Below are 6,632 nucleotides of genomic sequence, written 5' to 3'. Positions count from 1 at the left end.
GAAAGGAATAGGTGCCGTAGTGGAGGGCTCCGGCATAATTTCGACCACCTGGGGATCTTTAACGTGCACTGACATCGCACAGCACACGGGCGCCTTGGCGTTTTTCCTCCATAAAAACGCAGCCGCCGCGGTCGGGTTCGAACCCGGGAACTCCGGATCAGTAGTCGAGCGCCCTAACCACTGAGCCACCGCGGCGGGGCCGAACACGGGAACTCCGGATCCCGGGTTCGAACACGACCGCGGCGGCTGCGTTTTATGGAGGCAAAACGCTAAGGCGCCCGTGTGCTGTGCGATGTCAGTGCATGTTAAAGATCCCCAGGTGGTCGAAATTATTCCGGAGCCCTCCACTACGGCACCTCAAAATAATAATAATTGGTTTTGTGGGAAAGGAAATGGCGCAGTATCTGTCTCATATATCGTTGGACACCTGAACCGCGCCGTAAGGGAAGGGATAAAGGAGGGAGTGAAAGAAGAAAGGAAGAATAGGTGCCGTAGTGGAGGGCTCCGGAATAATGTCGACCACGTGGGGATCTTTAACGTGCACTGACATCGTACAGCACACGGGCGCCTTAGCGTTTTTCCTCCATAAAAACGCAGCCGCCGCGGTCGGGTTCGAACCCGGGAACTCTGGATCAGTAGTCGAGCGCCCTAACCACTGAGCCACCGACTTTCAGTTTTCTCTTTCCTCTTTTCCCTCCCTCCTTTATCCCTTCCTTTATGGCGCGGTTCGGGTGTCCCCCGAGATATGTGAGACGGCTACTGTGCCATTTCGTTTCCTCAAAAACCAAACAAGTAAGCCGACGGCGTTCATATAGTTCATTGGCGTTGACAACTTTGCAGAGACCGTTCACTTTCACGAAAGGAAAGGCGCAAAACCGGCTACGTGGGTCAGTGGAGACCTCAATCTCGCTTTCGCTTTGTATATCCTGGATTAGCTGGGCTAATCACATTATTTTTTATTTAACAGCTTGTATTGCCATCAGAAAAGACGTTTATCCCCTCCCCTGGCACATGTGCTTACAACGTCGTGACGCAGACATCATTCCTCCTCCAGACGCACCTCTTTGGCTTGCTTCCCTTTGGAAAACTCGGCGTCCTCTTGTGTTAGGCAGGGGAGATGGCCTGGAGGTTCAGGTTTGTCGAGGGCAACTGCATCTACTTCTTGGGCTTCTGGAGAGAGAGAGAGAGAGAGAGAGAGAGGGAACTATTATTGGAGAGGAAGTAGGGGTACGCCCCTGAGCCCCCGCATGATTCCACTGCACTCAAGTGCGGAATAAGCGAAGGGCTTGGGGAAGGAGGGATGAGGGCCGCTGCCATTCATCACCTGCGCAGTTTTCCTTGGGCAAACGAAAGTTCGCTTTATCGGCGTTGTAAGGGCGATGTTGTGAAGCTGTTTCTGTTTTTTGAATTTAATGACGGGGAATGCGCGCACGCAGTCCCCCACTACCAAAAATTACATGCCCCATCTGCCTCATTAGAAGAAGTGGCAGGGGTCAACGCGGGCGCAGTGCAATGCCCACGTCTCGCCCTGGAGGCTCCTCCATCCTGACCAAGGATGCCCCGGCACCAGGTAAGTATGCCACACATTCGCTGGGCCCTGCGTACCCATTAAATGCGGCCGCCATACTGTCGCTGGGGGGAATCGGTTATAAGTCAGTTTTATACACAGAAACACGCGAATGAAGGTATAATTAAATGTACTTCAGCAATCACTCCTGACTTTAATTAAAAGTTTAATTACTGTGCGGCTTTTTACCTAACCTGAAGTTGTATAATTGCACACTTAAGGCTCGATATGCTTCCATCCTATTAGCGACTGTGGTGACACCTGTAAACAACTTTTTGCTCTTCCTTTTTGTTTTGAGAAAAAATCGCGCCGATGGTGTCAAGGGCGCTTAAATTCGCCTAAAAAGTAGACGCGATAGCGCCTTCTCCTCCTTTTATTTTCCTCTCTCTTTTCTTTTTTCCACAAACGTCGCCGTTCTGCTCCTCCGAGCGGTCGCCGCGAGACGCTTTTCGAATTCACAGTTATCAATTACAAGCCGCACCGTTCATTGGATGACCAACCTCTCGCGATCAACCATTAATTTAACCGCCACCTGCCAGGGTAGGCGCGTTGCCTATCCAGTGTGCGGAACGCACTGAACGTTTTCAAGCCAAGCCGCGTCTATTTACCCGATACCCTGCAGCTTTCGCTGTCTAACTATATTCAGCAATAGTTGAACCCCAGGTAATTTTTTTTAGACAAATGACGTTCAAGAAATCCGTCGTGTAGATGAGACAGCGAGCTACACATCCCCCTTTAAAGAGGCGCCCATAAGTAGACGCCCCTGAAAATCAGCAGGCAAAACGGCATTTATTAAATCGCGCGTCTCATGGGCGAAGATAACTCGTCCGGAATTTCCTGAATCGATGCGGATTTATCGAGACTCGCTGGCTGCGGCGTCATCTTTGGTCATCGGTGATGGCTGTGTATTTGGTTGTAGATTTCGCTTCTGGCGGAAGAGTTTTGTGGTCACTCTGGTTCACCAACTTGACGGAATGTGTGAGGTCCTCTGGCAAGTATTGACCCCTGTTCACCTCCGCCATATTGCCGACGTCGACTCCCTGCTCTATTTAGGACTCCGCTGCCTTGCGGGAAAATGTGCACCCTTGGTGGAAAGTATTCCCGCCACTGGAATTTACTTTAAGCCGCGTAGTTGGGCCGTTACAGCACACCGGAAGTTGTTGCAAATCTCCGAAGAGGAAGACTTTTTTTCCTTACCCCTGTGGACGTTTAGAGCTTCAGGAGGTGCCATACGTACTGGACTGTGCATCACACAAAATCACAAAATCACCTCAAAACCGTCCACCGTGGGAGGTGGCAGTTAAAGTAATGATTGGTCACTCGTGAAGCGCAACCTGGGTCGCACAAGGCCCACCGCTGGGAGCACATGCCATGGACCGCAGGGCGGTTGCGGATCGCTTTACCGCCGCACCACTGCGCCGGGAGTGGTATGAGGACTCCCAGGGGTCTCTGAATGTAGAGAGTGACCTTCTCCATATATGGGAAGTAATGCACTACGCTATCGCGTCAAGCCCTTAATGCTGAGCTTGTGTCCCCTCTATTTTTTTTAAAGCGAGAGCTTTACTACACCAGCCAGCGAGCCATTTCGGCTCGTCGCGCCGTATGCCGTATGTCATATGCCGTGGCCCACGAACAACCTTGAGCCGCTGTTGCCTAGCAACGCCGCTGCCGCGCTCCGGCCGCGCTCCGACAGATGGCGCCGCCGTCGCCGCTCGCTCCGCCAGAAGTGCTCCGCTGGCGTAGAGGGAGAAGAGGTGTCGCGTTGCGGTGTATATATATATATATATATATATATATATATATATATATATATATATATATATATATATATATATATATATATATATATATATATATATATATATATCAACCGCAAGGCGACTCGGCGACTCGAGAAAGGCTGGTCCTCCAGCCGAAACGTCGTGAATCAAATCATGTTATGTTCGTCGTAACGAAGATGCTGCTAGAACAAGTCGTGCCACGTCCCGGAGTGACTCTTCAACTGCGGAAGAGACCGGTTTGAGCTCTCGAGAGCGTCGGAATCAGACGCTGCGTAGACGACATGCCGAGGAAACGAAGCTTTCGCAATTCAACTAGGGTTAACCAGAGCTAAACCACAGCCATTTTTTTTATTAGCTTCAAAAATATTCTTCAACGCGTAAATAAATTATCATCCCTGTATTTGCCTCTACACTCTTATACAGCTCACTTTAATTACAGGTGCTTTGTGAGGCACTAGCATAAAAAATGCCTGCAAGTGCTTTGTGAGGCACTAGCATAAAAAATGCCTGCAAACACTCTGAGGGAGGTGTGCCTGATTCCTGATTCATTCAGGCTGCCGCTGTCTTCTAAACGCTCAGGTCGCCCTCGGAAGCACACCAAACGGTCTCTGCTAGTTTCTTAGTGCTTCACAGAAGGGCGACCCCCGTGCAAGCAGTGAAACACTTTGCACCGCCTCTTTGACGCGGCCGGGGCTGCCGCCTGGTCAAGACCCCCCACTTCGCCCGTTGTTTCATCTCTTCTGCGCAATCCTCGAAGCAAGCAGCGACAGGAAACGCGGCGTGCCGGAATTGGCCACCGTATCGTGCTCTTTACACCTCTGTGTGGCCCCGGAATGCGTTCGCATAAGGCATTCATATGAATGAATGAATGAATGAATGAATGAATGAATGAATGAATGAATGAATGATAGTGAAATTTTATGGCGCAAGGGCATCAGCGTCCAAAGAGCGCCATGGCACCACAAGGTATTTTTCGCTTTGCTCAAGGTGGGGCCAACGACCCATTTCCCAAGCATATCGCCCTGGTCAAGCCGAGCGCCATGCCAGGGGAAAGCTTGTACCCATTGTATCACTGGTGGGTACCCGGTGGTTCTGGGGATCGAATCCCACACCTCCCGCATGCGAGGCGGATGCTCAACCAATATGGGCCACCGCTGCGGTAAATGAATGAATGAATGAATGAATGAATGAATGAATGAATGAATGAATGAATGAATGAATGACCAGGTTTATGAACGAAGACACCTTTTGAAGTTACGGTGGATTATGGGAGGAGAGATATATGATGCTAAGTCCATCGTAAAATACTACAGACACAAAAAAAAGAATTTCGCGTCATTTTTTTTAATTTTTTTTGACGGGGTGTTCGTGGTGTGTGTAGTTGAGCAAATCCACGAGTAATATCCTACGAGTAGTGTCAGTACGGTTTATCCCATTGTCACGCCTCCTCCTTTGGTTTCTGACGAAAAAAATAGGTAAATATCAACAAAAACTATAACCTGCTAGCGGTAAAGGTCAAAGTATTTAGTTAAAGAAGCACTTGCACTATTCGTTCGTAACGGTGCTGGCTCCTTTGGGGCAGAAATTGGCCTTTACAAAGAGCGGCGCTGGTATTTACGCTAGCGACTAGTATACCTGCAACCAATGCGCACTTTGCCTCAGAGATGAAACTATGCCTTGAAGCAGACGTTTATTTCAATTACCTAACGCGGTTCCGGCCTCACGAAATCAGCGTAAGCGTCAACAAGTATGGAAGGAGTTATAGAAGGCGTCAAGCAGCAACTTCTACCACTTTCCTTTTCAGTAGCGGGCTCGCTATCAACAACATATTTAGGTTGTAAAAAGTTTCCTGCCTGGGAGTCGTAAAAAAGAACTCCAAGTAGACATTAGCGGATGAAAAGAAGGAAAAAAATAAAGCACCTAAAATGATGTGTTCTTTCAACTCCTCTATTTCTAAGCCTTTATACTTCGTCTGCAAGTCCGATTAGTTGAAAGCGTGCCAACAAGTACTTGCGGTGTGAAATCAGTAGAACGGAAAGAGGCCCTGTTGCCTAAAGCTCTCGCGGGAAGCTTCCAAACGACAGATTGAACGATCACCTGCGCCGGTAACGGGAACATCACGCAGAAAGGTGAGACCAGCAATATACTAGTGAGGTGAAGTTCGTTGGTTCGTTGCAAAAGCAGAAGTGTACATATATGGGCAGCGGTGTTCCGCATACCCCCAATACTCCTTCCCAGACTGCATGACTCACTCGATAGGCCTACCTGGCCCTCTACTGCCGGGCGTATCACGTAAGATAGAGACCGTAAAAATCTAACTTGTTTTTTATTTTGCTCATATTTTGTACAGATGGCCTTCTCCAACGAATTTATTTACGCAAGGTCAAAGTGCACCAGACATACAGGAGGCCTGCAGGAATAAAACTTACAGGGAAAGCTCCGTTTATTATAATTATTAATAGTAATAGTAGAGTAAAAAACAGCCGAAAATTTACAAGGTCGTGAAGGCACATTAGCAAGTGATGAAATAGCCTTGAGTTTCGTTGTTCCTATACATTATGCGCATTATAGTAGTAGTGAAATTTTATCATTCTTGCACTCTGAAATCACCGATTTGTTAATTTTAAGGGTGCTGTAAACATATTTCCCTAATTGTCTGCCAGTTTATTGCAGTTGTGCAATGTAGGCACCATCACCGGAGAAATGCTGCAAGTTGAAGATTGTCTCGCGTTCTTCGTCCTGAAGCAATGCTGAGTTGACCACGTTGACAAACCGGCTTTACGCGTTCCACTGGTACGGCGACAGCTGTAGCGAATACATCTAGTTAGCAGTTGAAGCTATCAGGCTAAAAAGAAGCTAACAACGAACTAACAGGCATGCTTTTGTCGGCTGTCTTTTACGTAAGTAACCGCGATTAAATGACATCAAGACGCGGGCAGACTGACTCAGTTTGATACCGGGCATAACGTTAGCTCTTACAGTTCTTGAAAGACACTGGGAACAGATGTCACTGATTCCCCCCCCCCCCCGCCCCCCCCCCAAATCACATGCGCGATTCCGTTCTGATTTCCTCCTGGTGTAAGAGGCAGGCGCTTAGTGAGATATCACCATGCACTTACGTCCATTCCACTGGGCTGCTCGAAATGTTTGCTCGTGTTGTCATGGCAGAACCAACGCTCTTCTAGATAAAAAAAAAATGTGCGCGTCGTATTCCGAAACAATGTCTGGCCAGTTTGCAGTCATTTTTATTGAATAAGAATGGCTGCCAAAGTACAATCGCTCGC

At 48.4% G+C, this 6,632-nt stretch overlaps 1 non-coding gene across 1 annotated transcript; it reads right to left on the bottom strand.

Moving 5' to 3' along the window:
* Nucleotides 1-1,415: 1,415 nt before the first annotated feature.
* Nucleotides 1,416-1,578, bottom strand: LOC144102907 (U1 spliceosomal RNA). The gene has a single exon (XR_013308261.1). It is a non-coding gene; the product is annotated as a U1 spliceosomal RNA (small nuclear RNA).
* Nucleotides 1,579-6,632: the final 5,054 nt, after the last annotated feature.

This window comes from Amblyomma americanum, chromosome 8 (genome assembly GCF_052857255.1).
Source record: "Amblyomma americanum isolate KBUSLIRL-KWMA chromosome 8, ASM5285725v1, whole genome shotgun sequence".
Classification (NCBI taxonomy): domain Eukaryota; kingdom Metazoa; phylum Arthropoda; class Arachnida; order Ixodida; family Ixodidae; genus Amblyomma; species Amblyomma americanum.
This window is presented reverse-complemented; position numbering and strand designations above follow the sequence as displayed.